Here is a 20,498-nt window from a genome sequence, read left to right as displayed (position 1 = left end):
GAAAAAAATTGCCCATGCATTACCCATGAAGACCTTTGCACTATTTAACAGACCCTCCAAGCATGTTCTGTGATGTCTTAGGTAGAAGCAGCACAGGTGTACTACTGGAGAAACAGAGAACCTTGCAAGGAAAGGGCATCTCTATATCAGATTGTAACAAGGAATATAATGTGGTTCGTAAAACAATTTTATCTCATTGTCAGACTGAGTGATGAATGTGCCGGTTTTGACTGGAGTAAATTTAAATTTTTTCACAGTAGCTGGTATGGGGCTGTGTTTCAGACTTGATGAAAACAGTACTGGTAATACACAGATGTTTTAGTTATTGCTAAGCAGTGCTTATTCAGTATCAAGGCCTTTTTTGCACCTCACCCCATCCCACCAGGCATCCTAGGGATGGCTGAACATCTGCCTGCCAATGGGAAGTGGTGAATGAATCCGTGTTTTGCTCTGCTTGTATGTGTGGCTTTTGCTCTCCCTATTAAACTGCTTTTATCTTGAACCATGAGTTTTCTCACTTGTATTCCTCTGATTCACTCCCCCATTCTGCTGTGGAGGGGAGGAGTGAGCAAGTGGCTGTGGAGCTGAGTTGCCAGCTGGGGTTAAACCATGACATGACCTTTCAGCTACCTTATTTCACTTCTTTTTTTTGTTTGTTTTTTTTAATTGAATCTCTTTTCATGTACTTTTTGGTGCTGCTAAGTTGATACCAGAAGAAAAGAGGACATTTTTACTATCTACATTTTCCTAAAACACATACTATGCAACATTGTGAACACTCAAAAAATCTACACTTGGAGATTTTCAGAACAGAAGACTTTCAAAAGAGACATGATCTTGTAATGGCAACCTGAAGTCAACTGAAGCCAGAAGCATCACACTTCCCAATTCTTTGTCTGCCACGTATGCAGCTTATCTGATTTGCAGTAGAACTGTCCGCATTTAGTCCTAAACAGAAATCCTCTGTAGTTCAAAAAAATTAAAATTCTAGGCTTTTAAAAAAGGAAGCAAAGTACAAAAGGGAGATCTCTCACTGTACCAGTTTGAAAACAAACCAGTGGGAGGCACCAAGTCAGAATAACAATTTAATGGAAATTAAAGAAAAGGGGAAAAAAAAAAGGTAAAAGAAAACACTGTCAAACTGACAGAGTCAAGGTACAACCTGACACCCTGTTAGGCAGGGTGGTGGTAGCAGTCCTCTGAAGCAGTGATCCTGTAGTAAAAGAGTCTGCTCTTCCTCAGGAAGTCCAATGGTGGCTGTGTAGCTCCTGTCCTCTGGAAATCCAGTGGGAAGCCGGTGTCTCTGGTGTTCAGCCTCAGCTTATATCCACGATGGGATGCTTGGTTCCTCCCTCTGGGTGGAGCATCTCACAATGGGGTAATGAGTCATGAGGCCAAGTGTTGATTAGGCTCATTAACAGAAGATAGTCCGGAGGGAGTTATCTCTGAGTCAGGCGGCAGGACAATGATGGGCAATTAACAGAAAGATAGTCTGGGGGGAGGAGGCAAGGAAACACTGCCCCACCTGATTTCAACAGCTGATGGGGATGGTAATAGAATACACTGCAACCCAGGACACTCACAAAAGGACTGAGTTTCTCTGGGAACTGAGCAAGCATTTCTGCAGAAGATTTCTACTGAGAACAGCAGGGCTATCAAGTAGCACTTTTATGTCTCTTATTCAGATAAGGCTGTTGTGCAGTGTTTGCTGCATTTTCCCTCTTCCAACACAAGGCAGAGAATGTTTCTAAACTGCACATTTGCGTCTTTTTCTCTTGGTGTTACCTATCTGCAATAGCTTTTGCCATTTTGCATGTGTGTGCATGTGAGTATTATCTGAATGAACAAGTGCAGTCAGCAGTACTAGTTCTTACTGCAAAAGATGAGATAGGAAATATGAATACAATCCCTAATGCTAAGTTTATACTGTGGGGTTTTTTTAATCACTCTTCTTCCTTCATAGACGTAGAGGGGAAATGCTGTCTCTAGAATACATTTAGAATGTGAATTACAGGCACAAAAATCTGCCTTGTTGGAAACATGCATTGTTTTTCACAGTTTGAGGTAGCAGTTTCACTGTCAGTAGGCACTGATTAGAGAGCAGGCAGGAATGTGCTTGGGGTCATACTGAACAGTGATCTGTGATTTGCTGTCCTATTCGCAATGGCTGAATCTTGCCCAAGGTCCATGTACTTCTGGCATGGATGAACTTCGACTTGAGTGCGGGTTTGGGTCTGTATCTGGAAAACAGTGTAGACATATCTAAACTAGTCATGTTTATATAAAACCCAGCTAACAATGAGCATGCAGATAAGGCTTAAATTGAAACAAAAATCCTTTCTCCAATGCAAGATTAACTTTTTGAATGATAATTACAAGTCATCAGTTTTCTTTCACAGATACCAGTAATTGCCCTGGGGCACAATTCTTCAGGAAAGAAAACCTCCTTTTTACAGGTTCTGCCTCATTATCCCTAGGTAACTGCACTGCCGATAGGGATATACTGACATGCAAGCATGCAGGACTCAGCGACAGTAGAGAGTAGATGGGTGGTGGTAGTTATTTTATTTTGGGAAGGAAGGTGATCTCTACTTAGCTGGAAGATAAATTGACTTTTAATCACAGTCTGTCTTCCAGTAAACATATTTTTAAATCAGTCCCTGTTTTTCAATTCAGTAAGCTCTGTTAAGCTACCAAGAAGTGCACATATCTGCAGTGAATCAGTGGCGGGTTAAATTTATGTATAACAGAAATCACTGATACATACAAAGAAAAAGCTTTCTCTTTTAAAGACAACCAAGAATAACATATATCTTAAAATCATACTGAATCTGCCCTTCTCTGAGTTCTCATCTTGTAAATCTTGTTAAAAATGTTTATCATTAGAAAATAGTAAATTGGAAAACTAAATTTGATTTGTTTTGACTTTTTTTTTCCACTTTGTGCTGCACTTAATGTAGGGCAGAGTTATGCTTTCTGGCTAGGCAAGTGCATTTCTGAACCTCAGCTCTGTCTAATGAGCTAGCAGAATATCCTATTCATAGAATAACAGAATCCTTTAGGTTGGAAAAGACCTCTGATACCATCGAGTCCAATCCTTGACTGTTCACCACACTGTCAACTAAGCTATGGCACTAAGTGACAATTCCAGTCATTTGTTGAACACCTCCAGGGATGATCACTCCACCACCTCCCTGAGCAGTCCATTCCAAGTTTAACAATCCTCTCCATGAAGAAATTTCTTCTGATGTTTCAATTCCTTTTGATGTCCAAAACTGGCACACCATCTTGTTTCCTCTATTTATGACACAAATCCTTATTGGAAAGGAGTCAGCCCTATTGGGATAACTTGATCTCTTCCTGATACTCATTGTAAATTGTGTATCTCCTGAATTCCAGCTCCAAACAACAGCACAGTGCCTGGTTGCAAACATCCCTACAGCCAGGCTGTGTTTGGACACCATATACCATCAGGTTAGAATCCAAGGCACTCAGAGATGGTTGGTCCATGCTTAGTAAGCACTGGGAAGACACTTTTAAACTGTAGTTCGCTTGTTTGTGTTTGTCTTTGAAACTGCAGAGAAATTCCTGGGACTACAATGTATGGTACTATTTTAAACAGATGAGAATCTGATGGCATTACAATAAATAATATACTTTTTTGTGTGTAGTTTTCAACCAGGTTTAGAATCCTAGTGTGTTTTGTTATTACATGCAACACTCACACATTTACTCACTTCATTCTTTCATTTTAAAGCTATCTTCCTTCAAAAACAGATCAGCAGCCCATGCTAGCTTTATATTTTCTGAGCTTACTATTTCTTCTTTTAGGTGGGACATGTCTAAAAGTAAGTATTCCAGTTGTTTGTAAAAGTGCTAGAATTATCCCTGTAGACTGCAATGTGCTTGCAGTCCCTATAGTGCAATAAAGTTTTGGCATAAAAAGCTCAGAATGCAACAAAATCAGAATGCACTGTATAAAGTACTGAATACTTTCATGAAGGCAACAGCGTTCACTCATTGCTTCAACAAGCTCATTTTTACTGCTGACCTGTATGACAAAAGGGGAGGTCCTCATTCTCTCTAGACACCTGAAGAACTGTGTAGTTTCAAATGTAAAAAGTTATTTGTGGTCCTGGATGGAAGATACTGTATGTTTGGGGTTTTTTTAAGATTTGCTGTTTTGAGTGGAGGATTTACCACTGGTTGAGGTAAATCATACATTTAGTAGAAGTCATAGTTATAACATCAGTGTTCCTAGTAACTGAATTTTACTCACAATATTGAATCTCAGAATGGTTTGGGTTGGAAGGGACCTTACAGATCACCTAGTTCCAAACCTGCCATGGGCAGAGACACCTTGCTCTAGACTAAAGCCCCATCCAACCTGCCCTTGAACACTTCCAGAGATAGGGAGTCCACAACTTCTCTGGCCAACCTGTTCCAGGGCCTCCTCACCCTCACAGTAAAAAAAATTCTTCCCAATATCCGATCTGAACCTGCTCTATTTCAGTTTGAAGCCATTCCCCCTTGTTCTGTCACTGCACACCCTTGTCAAAAGTCCCTCACAGCTCTCTTTGAAGCCCCCTTCAGGTACTCAAAGACCACAATAAGGTACCCCCAGAAGCTTTCCTTCTCCAGGCTGAACAACCCCAACTGGTCTGTCAGCCCACTGATAACCTTGGTGGCCCTCCTCTACTCTCACTCTAGCAGGTTGTGCCAGTTTTGACAAATTTGGAGGAAAATATCCTCTGATAGAAGGCAGGTTACAACCATCCCTCCCCCACCAGGTTTGGGGGAAAAAAAAAATTCCTCTGAGGAAAGTGAAAGAGATAAAAACCCTATTTATTTAACAAACACACAGGAAAAGGATAATAATGCTGAATAAGAAAACCTCTCGCTGTGGAGAAAAACCTGGGAAGATTTCAGAGTCCTTCTGTAGGTGTGGTCTCTCTCCTCCTCCTCAGAGCTGGGTCAGTGTGGGCCCACCTCCAGGGCCTCGGTGGAAAATTCTCCCAATGTGTTCTGATATTGAAGCAGTCCAGAAGAGAAGAAGGGAAAAAGTGAAGTCCCAGGAAAACAAAGTTCAACTCTCTGTCTCCCTCCAAAGAAAAGGAGCCAAAAGCTGGTTGGAAAGCAAGCAGGGTGCTTCCTCTGCTCTTCTCACTGTAGTAGGACACAGAGGAGTGTGTATCTGTGTCCTTGAACAACTGCTTTGAAAAGTTCACTTGATTTTTTCCTCTCCCCCCTCTCAGGCTCCGTTCAAAGGCACAGAAAGGCACAGGATTGATTTTCTGGGCATAGAGCAGCAATAGGGGATACACATCATAAAGTCACCCCAAGAAACAGATCTACATCCTTCCAGTGCTGCAGACCCCAGAGTGGATGCAGTGCTCCAGGTGGGCACATGCAAGGGCAGAGCAGAGGGGCAGAATCCCCTCTCAACGTACTGGCCCCACTGCTTTTGATGCAGCCCAAGTTGGTTTTCTGGGCTATGAATATTTCCGCTTGATAGCAAGATGCAAGACGATGAACAACAGTAGTATGACTAAATAGAGAAGTGTGAATGTTTCAACATGGTCTGTGTGATTTTTTGCTTTTATTTCTGATCATGGTTACATCAACTCAACTTTTGAAACCATTATTCATCTCTCGTGCCTATTAAAATAGTAGGTTAGATGGTGACAGGTGAATTTAAAACACTTAGAAATCTGAGAAGATGCTGAATACTGAATGTGGCAAAGAGTTCTTTTTGTTGCTATCTATTCAAAATGAGATGGCCTTAGAAACAATGCCTTAATTCTTTCTTGTAAAGATTAAAGTGCTTTATTTCAAACACTTGAACGCTACAGTTAATCCTAGCATATCTACCTAAATGCTACTGAGGACATTCCTGTAATCTGGTAATTAGTAAAGCAAAGCCTTAGTTACCTAATTGTAGGTGATAATTCCAGAGTTCTAGTGGTGGTGATAAATACATTGTGAAAAAATGCAGTACAGGAGCTTTTGAGAGCTTTCATTTCTTTTAAGGAGGAAAAAAATGCAAAAGTCTGGGTCAGATGTTTAAAGTTTGCTGGGCACAGCATCTTGAAGTGCTAGATGCGTCATGTTGTATATAGCATCTAACAAAAAGGATATAGTGGGAAAGGTAGAGAAAGTTGTTCCTTAGCGTAAGACTCATGTCCTTTTTTCCTGTTTTTCTTCGACTACATTCTCTCGCTGTTTACAATCCAATTGTTGTTCTAGATTTTGTCTCAATTATTTATTTTGCAGAAGCAAGGATTTTATGTACTCCCACACATAAACATCTGCTCATCTATCATTATGCTGGATTCAGTAATACAGTCAACAGTTCGCATATGTTTTTATGCTTTTAATCTCTCATAATCTGTATATTTTCAGGTCTCACATTCCCCCTCTCAATAAGGGATTGTCTTTATTCTTCCCTATCCCTCATGTTTTGTCATGAGACTCTTCAGAGCTTTGTTCTTTTAATAGTACTTTCTGTCTTAGGTTCAACAATGCTTTTATTTTTGTACCTATTTGGCTTTGTGAAATTTTTTCATTGTTTTGGTAGCTATGCTTGTACAGACAGAATATATTGGTTTTCTTAAGGAAGAAGGTAAAACAAACCTGCCTTTGTCTCTCTCATATGGTACTTAAAATACATAACCAGATATCGCACGCTCAAGGTAAGAGTAATTGATACCAACATCACAACTAAATTGCACTTTATACTTAGCGTATATTTATAATTAGAGTAGATAAAGAGATGTAGAGTAGATACAGAGATGTAGAGTAGATACAAAGATGTGTCCTAGGGAATGACCCTGACCTGAGTTGGTTGATGAGTGAGAAACTCTGAAATGACATCCTCTCAATGTCCAAAGTGGAATAAAATCCCCAAGTTGGATGGCACAGAAATGGTACTGGTTCTTGCACCAGGTCAGGCTCCAGCCCCATCCCTGTCTCTCCACCCCCTCTGAAGTAGCTTTCACATTTGTTACAGCATAATTAAAGATTAATTGGGTAAAAGAGGCAGACTGAAAAAGGGCATTAATCTGTGGCCACATGGTCAGAGGACTCACTGGGGAGTGACTGGAAATACTGTAAATTCCATTTATGTACTTTGTTCAGTAACTGTTCTTGAAACAGAATCAGCAATTGAATTTTTTATTTCATTTCATATTTCAAGTTTTACTTTTAGAGTGAAAGTGTTATAAGTAGGTATCAACTCATGTTTTTCCAGTGGTGGAAACATTTTTCAGCCCTTTGATAGGAAGCAGAAGGAGCCCCATTAGCAGGGGCAGGTGCCGAGCCTATACCCCAAGGTGTTCAAGGCACTCTGGGTAACTCAAGCACCTTTGAGTACTCCAGTCATTACAGCATTTCATCTAATGGCAGTTTAATTAATAACAGACCTTGAAACACAGACCAGGAAAAGGGCCTTGTGACGTTAAACCCCTTTCATGTTCCTGCCAGCCCCTCAATCTCAGCTGTTGAACAGGGGGCTTGGCGCAGTGGGGAGGCCTCACCTGCAAGGTGAGATGGGGGCTCAGGATATTCCCCAGGTGAGGAGAACTTGGAGAAGTGTCTGTGCCTCACAGTAGTGTCCTACCTGCTGATCCTTAACTCGGGCTCCTGGGACTTGCTGCAGGGCTGTCCTCCAGCTGTCCTGCATGGAGCTAGTGTTAGGAGACTGGGTGCCCTCCGGAAGAGAGCTGGTTCTTTGCAGTGCTAAAAACCCCACCCTGGAAACACAGAGGCAACGTGCAGGAGGATTATAGTGCAATCACCTCAATCCCATCAAAACGAATATGTGATGCACAGAGCCCTTTTGAGTGATGCCTATCAAACGCACAGCCCGTGGCACTTGGTGGCATTTGACTGACTGTAAGGTAAGGTGCCAGCTAAATGCTGTTTTCAGGCTGAGCAGATAATTCGTCTCTGAACACCTACTCTCTTCCCTGGATCTGGCCAGGGTTGTTTGATGGTTACATACCTCCTGAGGTTTACATTTTCTCTTAAGGAGTCACACAGTATTCAGAAAAAAGTAATCTTCCATTGCCTCAATACAGGCAAACTCTTTTATTATTGTCACTGTGAATCTCCTCAAAACTGAAGCACTTTTGCATAGTTCAGTCTTTAAACATCCTCTTTTATTCTCATTCAAGAAAGTCTGGTTTTGATAACAGTCAAGGATTTTAGTTTTTCATTTTGGCTAAAATAAAGAAAAGGTCCAAGGAGAAATATGGTAGCTTTTATCCCTTTAATTATGGGGTTTTTTTCTGACATAGAGCATTGAAATCTGGCTAACAACATATAATCAAAGTAAAATAATTTTATCTTTGATTTTACTGTTTCAGTGATTCTTGAAGTAAAAATACACCTCTGTATACACTTTTGCTCCCCCACTACATTTAAGGCTCAGTAAGAACTGCTCATGTTGTACAATAGTCAGCATTTTGCCTATATTTTTATGCATGCAATTCGTCATCCGTTTATGCCTCTTTAAGGTTTGGCAGTGATTTCTTAAAATGTCTCTTCTAGTTGCAGTGCTCCTTTCAAAAATTACTTTTTCTTCCTGAGGCTCCTTGGTAAAAGACAGAAGAAAGGATAGTGGCAGAAGTATTATAAACTGAAGCAGATGGCATTTTGGTTTTGCAGAATATAATGAAGCTTGCACACAAAGTTAATTGTGCCATAACCAAGTACATTTCTTGAACTATGATGAAAATCAACCAGACATTTCCAGGAGGAAGGATTTTCACACAATTTAAGAAAGTGCCAGTAAATAACATGCCCATAAATAGAATCATTCCAAGCTGGGAAGACTTGGAGAGGTCAACAAGTAGGCTAATGTAAGGAGCTTAGCTGGCTGATGCTTTTGAAGATGTCTAGTCCTTTCTGATGGCCATGTTTAAAACTTTCATATAAGCCAGAAACTGTAAATAATTTCAAGGACCAAAACATCAAGATTAAAAGAAGCATTGAAGGGACTCATCCCCAGTCACTTCCTTTGGGAACTGCAAATAGCAGGATTAAATCGGATTTCACAGATACATCATGGTCATTGGAGAACAGAGAAAACTGCTTATAGTTCACTTTGGAGAAAAAATAAAATGTGTGCTACTGCGACAGAGTAAACAATGGTGGTAAACTTATTACTTACCATAATCGGCTGTATTTTTAGGGATGAACAAAATGGTATTAGATCTGAGAACTTCTAAACAGGTGTCAGAGAATATTAATAAAACTACAGAGGCAAAATTAGTGTCTTCAGTGCAAGATCTCCCTTGCTTGTTTTTATTTTTTTAATGTTCTTACTAGTCTCTGAACTGTCTTGTTCAATGGTCTTTCCCATTGTTTTCTGTCAACATATTCTTGCATTATAATTCTTTCCCATGATATATATTTAAAACCTAATACTTTTTATTTCATTCTTCAAGATTGCATTACTAAATTGTATGCAACATATACCATGAACCTTATATAAAATACAGAAAGAGTTGCCAGCCATAAGTCTTGCATGTGCAAGGGGACAAAGAGTTCATATCCGATTATGCTGCCCTTCATCAATATTAGTGGAACTCTTATTACAACCCAGTAGAGTACAGTCTGTGTATACAGATGGCTGCTCATTAACCACAAAATAGTAGTTTTACACAAACCCTCCTACTTGGTTTTGCTGAAACTACAAGTGGACATGTTTATGTTTTTTCAAATACCCAGGAGTGTTTCTTCTTTTCCTCAAAACAGAAAATAATAATGAGTGGTAATGATCTAATTCAGAAAGAGGAAATCTCTCATGCATATGAGAAAGTAAAGTAGTATTTGGAAGATATGTGCATGATCAAGAACCTATATGGGGGGAAGAGGGGAATAACCACAGGTGCTTCCCTTAATTGAGATATGTAATAATAGTGTTTTTTGAAAGATAATATACTCTTACCAGGGAAATGCTATTGAACTAGAATATTAAGGTTAAACAATGACACCAGTAGAAGAGAGTCAGAGTCCATCTGGTCCTCCAGTGTCTGTAGGAGGCTTTGCTTCCTTAATCTCAAAGCATAGTCTTTGACTGTAGCCATACAGGGTATTCGTAGGTTCTTTCTGCAACAATTAATTCAGTGTATTTTCTACTAGCCTGGACATACTGCAGTCACATTGGTTATGACCTTGTTTTACTGTATATTTCAGCTGTATGAACTTCATGCCTTTCAAAGGAAATCTGTCATTGCTTTTTGTTCCCCTTCCTCCATCCCTATTCCTTGTGTTGAAGGAAATCTCTGCAAGATGGAGTTAAAGTCTTCTGTATGACTCCTTGCAGCCTGGCAGACAGCAGCAGCAGTGAAGAATGTACGAAACTGAAGGTGTGGCAGGCAGAAACAAACAGGTAGTCTGGGGACACCTCCAGCCCACAGCAGTGAAGGAAGCTCTCATGACATTTGCAACTAGTCAGAAAGGGGGGAATGGGTTTCAGAACATAGGCATGCAATTTAATAGGACAGGCAGCTTGCCTCCAGCTATAGAGAGAGTACCTTAGGGAGTCTACAGGAGCCTTATTGTCTACAGTTACCTACCCCCAACTCTGAGTGTTGCAACAATTTTTGTCATGTGGTATTACCTATAGCAGTGATCAGCATACCATTGAAGAGATGAAGTGGGCGTTTCTTGGAAGAAATGATCCAGAACTCAAGATTCTGCTATAAAAGCACAGTTGCTGAGGGAAAAATAATAAAATGTGAGGCAACTTTTAAATTAAAACTAAACTGTCCACTTCTGCTGTCCACTTGGCTTATGTACCTACTACATTTCCTTTCTTGTTCACCAGTTGTGTTGAACCCCACACACTTATTTCCCAAAGCCCTCCAGTCCCCCCATTTCTCAGAAGACTCCAAGAAAAATAAAATTGTACCAATCAACCTGATGAGAAGTTCTAGAACTGAAAGAATATGTACAGCCAAAAAGCAATTTTTAGCTTTCAAAAATAATGAATATAAACAGCCTCAGATATATAATTGAATAGTTCTGATTGCATACAATTAAAGACCTTCTTACTCAGATGTTAGATATCAAGGTGGGATTTAGCAAATCTTATCAAATTCTTTTTACATTTTAGTAGTGGTATAAAGTTCTGAAGCATAAACTTTCCTGCTAGTTATTTCTGGATGTAAATGAGAAAGTAAACACAGGCAATAATTAGAGAAAGCTGCAAACAGGCACATAAAAAGCTTTATTCTTTGCACTCACAGTGTGAAGCTTGATGCCAATACACTGTCTTTAAAAATACTTCAGGATAATGTAGATAAATTGACTAAAGTCTGTAGCTGAGTGCCGCAGCAGCCAAAGAATGAATACAAGTATACCGGTCTCCCCACTCATTTATTCCTGAAGCATTAGGAATGCTATATTACTTTCTTAAAATGTAATATGGCGATACAAAAATACATAATTTTAAAATGTGAAGAATTTAATGGGGCATATGCTACTAAAGAAGCCTAGTTTCTGAACTTGTGATCAAATGCTTGTATGGCAAGTAACTGTGACTCTTTTTTCCTGCAATATTTCTTCTGAAATATATTCTTCACAAATGGTGTTTAGAACAATTTATTTGATAGTATTGTCACTCCTCTGTAAGTAGGAGGACAGAAGTGAGGGATGCTCTTAACAAAGTTTGCTTCTCTGGAACATCCAGTAGGAAGCTCACATAATCAAAACTGCTGGTGCCTCTTTAGGTGAGACAGTGACGTTTGTTATTGCAGGCTGCAAGGAGGCTTGACTTGAGGCTCTGTGCCCTCACAAACTGGAACACACAGATCTGTTCTTGGACTATCTGAAAAATGGAGACTGATGTTTACATTATGAGGACCATTCCTTCCTGGGTAGTTTGTGTCCTTTCCCACTTAGCAGCCTACTCATCTCCAGATTCCAGCTATTCTGATCACCTGTGTGTTAAGGAAGTAACTGATACAATTGCACCATGTTACGTGGCCTTCTGCTTTCTAAAACCCCACTTTGTGATGAGTTACTTGGTCATCACATCAAATGGTTCAGCAGTACAGCTCAGCCGGCGTTTTTTAGGACTCCTGATGTGAAGTGCCATATTCTGTACTTCAGTAAAAGGTTTATGTTTTAGATCATGGTGTTTATGTTCTTGCCTGTGCAAGGGGTGAATAGACTGCTTGGCTCTAATCAGTTTATATACAATGACGTTTGGACTTGGGAAACTTCTCAGGGTAGCTACGACTGACCAGTGCGCTTTGCTCTGGTCCTGTCCCCTCTCTTGAGTCAGTGTACAGTTTTGCAAAAAGCCATTTCAAGAGGTGATCTTGTTGAAAATTGCTTTTTATTTATACCTGATTTTTTGTTTCATTCCCTGCATCAGCTCACTGTTCGCACAAGCTCAAATGGTGCATATGCTACTAAAGAAGCCTGGTTTCTGAACTTGTGATCAAGTTGATGCCCTGGTAAAGGGGCTTAAAACGCACAAAGGCAGAAGATAAGTTGACTGCGGAAGCTTGAACTGAACCTGTGAAATTTCATCATCATTTTAGGGGAGGAAGTGGGGAGGGGAAGGAAGAAACTGCCTTCTATAGTATGTTGTAGTGGCTGTTGTAGAGATTCACATAGAAATTCACATTCAAAGTTTAGTAGGGATTTTTTTTTTCTTTTATCTCTTCATTCTTTTTTTTGCGTTTGTTCTCCTGCTTGAGTGCATGCTTAAAAATCTTGTATTTTACAGTGATTGTTATTGATCATATTTTGACTCTCTCAATGTTCTAGTTGAAGGAACATGGCCTTAAAACACCAATGACTATGTCAATTGACAAGTTTCTGAAAATTAAGGCTTTCCAAACTCCAAAGGTGCTCAAATTATGCCTCATTTTCCTTGGACATTCTTCTTACTTATTCCTTCCTAGGAGAGTATCAGAGTGGTATATGAACAATTGCTCTTTTTATCAAGTAACAGCAATGCCTTCTAAGGGAGATTTTGACTTTTTTATTCTGGTTAAATGCATGAATAGGTTATTTTTTTCCCAGCAGAAGATAATATTCTCCTTCATTGAATAATGTGGCTTGTGTATTAACTCCAGATATGGGAAAGTTGAACTGAGTTCCTTCCTCTGCAGGTGACAGATGTTATGCTCCTGAACAGAGTGCCATAAATACCCAGCTCTCAGATGAGTGCTCTTGCTCTGCGCTTGTAAAGTTGATTCTCTTTGTCTAAACCAAAACATTGAGCAAGGGCCTGGGATCCTCCCAAGGAATTTCAAACAGCTCTCAAGTGGAGCTGAAGGTTCACGGCTTCTCTGTTCCAGTCAAGGCAGAAAGAAAACCAAACCTGGCTTCTGCCAAGTATTCTAGCTAGGAGCTGATGGAGTTTTCTTGAGTGAGGGGCCTTTGTTGAAGTTATTTCACCTTCTATAAAATATTTCTATACATGTCAAGAGGCATTCCATAAATGTGATGCATTGACATGAGGTCTCCTCAGGCCTTGTAAGCCTGAATAAAAGGATGTTTCTTCATAGTGCAGTTTTATGAGCTCTTATTTTTCCTCAAATAAGTGTCCCAAAGCAAAACTTTCTGTTTCAGGCTTAAAAGATCAGTTTTTTGTTAAATGGATGTTGGGGCTTTAGGAGCTCTCCTGGGTTTGTTTTTTTTTTTTTTTCTGTTAAAGGAATTTTCTCCATTCGTGTTGCTAGGGGGACAAATGGCTGGGTCCTTAAGAAAAACAAAAGAGCTGGCCATGGGGTGGGGCGCATCTGGCTACTCTTTTGTTTCACCTGGGTGTGTGGGCAGTCGGTCTCCCGAATCGGACAGAGAGGGAGGCTGCTTCTTCAGCTGCTTTTCCTTCTGCTGGAGAAGCCCCGGGATCCCAAAGCCGCCTTCCCCGCCCCACTCGGAGCCGGGCCGTGGCCGCCCTGCCCCACCATTCCTTGGAGCCTTTGCTGCGCTGTAGCCCTGCTCGCTCTGCCTGCCCAGACCTCCGGGGGGTTCCCCGCTTGGATACATCGTGTCTGCCGCCCGGATTTGTGCTCCTCCCTGCCGTTCCAGCCTGCCGCTCCAGCCTGCTGTTCCCGAGGGTCTGGCCGGACACCGGGATCGGCTGCCCAGGGGTTTGTGAAGCTCCTTTGTCCCATCCCTTCCCGGGATCCCAGGGCACCAGTGCCGCGTGCTCCCCGAGCTCGCTCCGGAGCGCCCCCTGCAGCCACGGGGGAACCATCGCACCTGCCCTGCTCACCGGGAGCCGCCAGCGCCCCTGCCGGCTGCGAGCGGAACTGCACCCGAGGGGAAAGGGCCCGACAGCCGAGAAGGCTGGCACTGGGTTTGTGATTGTTTGCTGTTACTGCCAGAGTTATTGCTGTTTGTTTGACTGGTTCTACACATATAGATATATAATAGTAAAGAACTGTTATTCCTATTTCCCACATCTTTGCCTAAAAGCCTCTTGATTTCAAAATTATAATAACTCGGAGGGAAGGGGGGTTGCATCTGCCATTCCAAGGGGGGCCCCTGCCTTTCCTTAGCAGACACCTGTCTTTCAAACCAGGACAATGGACCAGAACTTCTCTATGTTCTATTTCAAGAAGAGTTGAGAAAAATAAGTTTAGCTTGATAAAAACTAAATATGATTTTCATTTTTTGTTGATTCAACAGCAAAAGTCTCAGATGAAAGGACCTCAGAATACCAAAAACCACTGTCCTGCCATTTTGGTGAACATATGTATCACTTCTTCATTATTTAAACACCTTTCTGTGGACATCTGTTGAGTACTATATTACTTGAAAATAGTTCACTCTAATATTTTTAATCATTTATTTATGGTATGTTTTGTGGCATGCTACATAATACTGTGTCTTTCTGGACCTTGTAAACAGAAAAAGAAAAAAATTCTGGCTCAATGTAAATGCTAATACTGGTACCAGAATTATCATGTCTGCCTATTGATATCATCCAATACAACAATCCTGCTGAATATTTTCTAAGATAAGCAAGTATAAGGGATTATACTTGGTTATAGTAAAGGGAGGGATTTGTAAATGTCTCCATGAAGATTTTTCCTACTATTTACTCAGCTCTGCTCTTGTGACTGGTTTAATGAAATGCATAAATCAGAGCTGAGTATTTTAGAAGTCTATCCGTCTGTAATTCTCTTTCAGCATTCTCTCATCAGTATGAAATACTGTGCCAAGAGCTACATCTGTGTAGTTTACAGAATTCAAATAATTATGAAGATGAAAAACTAATTTAATAAGGAAACAAACCAAAAGAGCTGATAGTATAGAAATGTCCATAGTGGCATAAAAAAATCACAAAGACAAGAAAACTAAGGTAAATCTCCTTATGTAACATTTTGTCACTGTTTTGCACACCAGACCTCATACAGTGTATATGTAAAACTAAAATAAAGACAATGATTAGCATATTAGTAATTAATTCAGGGGGATGCAAATCTATAAAGAAAATATGCTGACACATTATCAACTGATTATTTTCACTCTTGAAATATTTACAAATATATCTGTTTTCAAGATTCGAAAGAAAAAGAAAACATCAAACATAAAATGCTACATAAAAATATAAAACAACTTAAGTTTACACCTAGAAATCATTAATTATGACCTAGTAACAACTGTGGTTGCTTTTCTATACTACTCCCATATAGCAAGGATAATATAATTGAGTTAGTCTGTTTAGACAAGTATACACTTTATGTTGTGAATGTTACAAGAAATTGATTTCATTCTACACAAGCTTTAGTATAAACACACTGTAGGCTTCTTAAAAAAAACCTTATCAGTCACAAGACAGTTCATCTACTTTTTATAACTTATTTAATTAGTGGTTATGGGTGTTAGATGGGACAAAGTAAAGACAAAGTTCAATCAAAACAGATGGAGCTACAACAGGATTTGTAAAATGGGTTACTTCACTGCTGGCAGCCTAGATCTCATTTCAGAGAAAGAATCAAAGCAGAATTGAGAAAGAAAAGGAAAACTTAAAGGTCACATAGAAGATCTGCAAAACACACTTAATCCAGAGACCTTTTTTGCATGTTTTTCCTGAATACTTTTGTAGTATTGAAATAATATGACACCCCTCTGATCTGAGTAGAGAAACTCCCTACAAGAGTATATCTTTTAGGATATAATGTCAGTCTTACTACATGTTTTGTGTATCAGGGAAGTAATGGAGAAGGTAGTGTGACTGCTGAACCCATACATTGCTATAGGATTTGCTTCATTAATGGTCATACCATAGAATCACAGAATCACAGAATGGTTTGGGTTGGAAGACACCTTAAAGTTCATCTAGTTCCAAACTCCCTGCCATGGGACATCTTTCACTATACCAGGTTGCTCAGAGCCCCATGCAACCTGGCCTTGAACACTTCCAAGGATGGGGCATCCACAGCTTCTCTTGGCAACCTGTTCCAGTGCCTCACCACCCTCACAGGAAAGAATTTCTTCCTAACAGCTAACATAAACCTACTCTTTGTCCTGTCTCTACATGCCTTGTAAGTAGTCTCTCTCCATCTTTCTTGCTCCCTTCAGGTACTGGAAGGACACAATTAAGCTACCTTCTTGTCTTCAGGCTGAATGTTCCCAACTCTCTCAGCTCTTCCTCATTGGAGAGGAGCTCCATCTTTTCAACAATCTTTGTGTCCCTCCTCTGGACTGGCTCCAACAGGTCAATGTGTTCTTGTGCTGGGAACCCCAGAGATGGATGCAGCACTGCAGGTGGGGTCTCACCAGAGCCGAGCAGAGGGGCAGAATCCCCTCCCTCCCCTGCTGCCCACACTGCTCTGGATGCAGCCCAGGACACGTTTGGCTCTCTGGGCTATGAGTGCTCACGGCTGGGTCATGTCCAGCCTCTCAACCACCAGCACCCCCAAGTCCTTCATACCCCAACTTCCTTTCCAAAGATATTGATGAATCTTTACAATAAACACAGTGAATTGTTTTGGAATCCTGTTCATGAATATGTTGTATTTATGGAGGCTTGCTTTTAGTATTAATTTAATTGGGTAGATAGATAGATCTATATCTAGTATTACTGGAATAGGCAAAGCATCACTAGATTTACAGAAAATGCCACCTTTTTTAATATGCTGGTTTTTTTAGAAAAACAAAGTGTGGATATGGCACAAATAAGACTTGTGTTAAAAATGTAATTAATAATTTAATTTTAAGTCATAACTTGTCTTGCTTGCATCAGTGGAACTACTCATGCTGAAAGCTTAGATGTGCTTTGCAAAAGCAAGGTCTTCATTAATTGTTAATACCCATGGACATTATTTTTTTTAATGAGAAGCAAAAATACTGACATTATGTCCTTCAAAAAACAGAAAGACCTAAATATTTCTTCTCTTCCAAGGAAAAGCCATCTCACTCATTTTCTTCCAGTTATTTCTTAAATTTTTATTAATTTTGTTTTTTTCCTCCCCTTCTTCTCTTTCTCCTGCCACATTGTACATTTGCTTGGGACAGATTTTTTGTTTTAAATATTGCACACTTTCTTTTACATTTGATATACGTGTGCTGGAGAGCTCCCAGATTTTCTTTTCATTGCCAGGTCTTCTCTTTCCCCCATTTGCTATCTTGTAGAGAGCCAGCAGTCTTACCACTGGACATCTGAAGCTGGCCATCTACTGAAAAACCATCTGAAGTTAGTACATGGTTTTAAAAAGAAAGACATCTACTTGATATGTAGTAAGCATGATTTCATACAAAGTGCAGAAATATATGGAAGGGAATGGATTTCTTTCTCCAGATTTTCAGTGGTTTTGATTTATAACTCCACATACTTTTTGCCTAAGATTTTTTTAATTGTTCCCGTCTGTTTGGGATATAACAGAGACTGACCATTTTTACTAGTTTAGGTTATGGTGTTATTTAGCTTAACAGTGACTTCAGCTTTCTCGGCGCTGTTGGCTCACACTGTACTTCAGAGTTAAGGTAACAGGGAAATCCAGAAATGGGTTGTCTTGTGACAATCATGAACATGGCTTGCAAACAAATTGTCTGGATAACTGCTAAAAGACATGGTCAATGCGATGAATACTTTATGTGTTTGGCTGTGTTTCCTGACAGCTACAGGAATAAGCAAAACCTCACACAATGCACTCCCTTCCATGACTCTAATGTTAAATACAATGTCTGAGATATTATTTATAAAGGGAAAAAAGCTCCTGCCACATGACACAACTGTTCTACCAGATGAGAAACAAGCATAAAAGATGGCCTGTAAACAGTTAAAAAGATAAAACCCTTAGCTGTTGAGGCACTGGATGGGAGACTGTGGGAAAGTGACCAAGGAAGACACCTTTATGGAGTCTGAAAGTTTGGCTGTTGTATACAAGCTTGGGATGCTTTTGGTAAGAGTTAGATGAGACAGTTGCATACCCTCATTAATTATTATAAATGTCACTTTCTTTTATGTTTAGTTCCTTAAGATTAAAGAGTGCCTTGGTTTAAGAAGACTGACTGAACATTGCATTAACTCCCTGTTCCAATCTTCTGAAGGGGACAAATGCAGGGACCCAAATCTAATTATGCCTGTGAAGTTAAGCACGGTTGTGCAGCAGTAGTTGAGCAAACACTGCATGACTTTGCTTGGGTACAGGAAAGAGTACAGCTGCAGCAGCATGAAACACTGCATGGCCTAATCTTCCCTCTTCTTCAGCCTCTCATTTAAAGTTTGGTCAGAGATCAGTACCCCACAGCCTGCAGTATAAATAAGACATGGTCTACCGATGGAATTAGCCCCCAGCTTCTAAGGGTTAATCTTGCATCATGCAATCATGCTGAATGCTTCCCACTCTATCAATTCCAGCTAAACAGGAATTACTTAACAATTCCTTGTGATTTGGGGTTACAGATTCTTAGTTAAGATCAGGCACAGGTTGGCTGCAATGGAGGTTGCTCAGCAGGAAAGCATCGGTACCTGGTAACAGATAATGACTTGGTGAATCGTATTTACTATAGCAGCAAATGGACTAAATGGATTATATTTAGCAAGGTAAGTATTTTATAGTTGGAGTACTTTCTGGCATGACTATTTGCTATTAAGAAATTGCAATCTGGATAAAGGGAACAGAGTAGTTTTGTTGAAGGCTTTCAAACCATGTATTTGATCAGAAATTGAGGAATTTACCATACACCAGTAGTAGTACAGATTTCAGGAATTGTGTACCCTTGAGCCATTCACTAAACTTCTGGACCAAGTGTGAACTGGGAACAGTGTTTACATGTCTCAGGGCCACAAATGCAGGCATTCTGTGAGCATAGCAAAGCCATCCAAGTTCCCTGTGAAGTGACTGGGAGCAGTAAAGCTCTTGGGAAGGTTATTTAGAATAGTTGTAAAGGGAGCATTGCCTATGGCCAAGTAAGGAAGGGAGCTGAAATTCCACCTCTCCCCCTGGGCTGAGGTGCTTATCTGCACCCCAGGAGACAGGTGAGGGGAAGGCTTTGTTATGCTCAGGCAGGAGGGTGGACCTTCAGTGCTGATCACTGCTTGGCCTTAGGCTGTAACTGATAAGATGCACAGTAAATTCAACTTAATGTCAATCTATTATACACTCACAGCTCCCAAATTTTAGAGAAATATGTTACCTACCCGGCTGCAAAGTACTGAGGCTACATTACTTGCCTTAGAGGCATTGCCATTGTGCAGCCAGGAATGCCCACAACTTGGGGAAATTGCAAGGATACTGGAAAGAGGCAACTCAGTTCAGGAGCTGCCAGGTACTTTAGGGTTCCCCTTTGGACTTGTTTGTGACTGACATCAGAAAGTTGAGTATATAAGGTTTAGAAATATTCCTGGTTGCCTTTCTTTTAAAACTCCAGTTTCTGTAAAGAAAGCTCAATTTTAGCCCTTCTAACTTGAGCTGCTTATGAGGTGAGACACCAAGAGTGATGTGCAAGAAGGGTACTGAATGGATGGGATACACAGAAGTTCAGAGTTGAAAAGAGGGAATAATGAGATGCACTAGGAAAAAAAAATATCCTAATGGTGTAAGAGTTAGTAAGGAAAGGAAAAATATACAGAAGTGAAGCAAACAAGCAAAGACTGCAAACTTAGCTGATACTAGTGAAGGAGGAAAAACAAGAACAAGTTAAAACCATCATTAGGAAGTAAAATGCTGAGTTACAATGAACTGTGGTGTCATTTGGGACTCTAATTGCATGCTTTAGTGAACATTGCTAGGAGCATTTATCATGCCAGCAGCCTTAGGTTTAGCTACTGTGGGCCTCAGTGCCATCTGGAAGGACGAGCACTCAGTCTTTAATGGAAAGTTAAAGACCATTGTCATAGCAATTCATAGCAATCCACACTACATCTGTGTTTAGCACCTGTACATGCTTATGTTTTCTTTGAGGTGACTATTGCTGCTGTTCAATACATATACTTTTTAAATTAAAAAAAATACAGTTGATTTGGAAATTTCAACACTGAATTGAGAAAAATAAGGCTTGGTCACCCATCACTT

Source organism: Corvus kubaryi, unplaced genomic scaffold (assembly GCF_017639235.1).
Source record: "Corvus kubaryi isolate FWS band 111438036 unplaced genomic scaffold, C.kubaryi_AGA036_p1.0 37308, whole genome shotgun sequence".
NCBI classification, from domain to species: domain Eukaryota; kingdom Metazoa; phylum Chordata; class Aves; order Passeriformes; family Corvidae; genus Corvus; species Corvus kubaryi.
Note: the sequence above shows the minus strand (reverse complement) of the source record.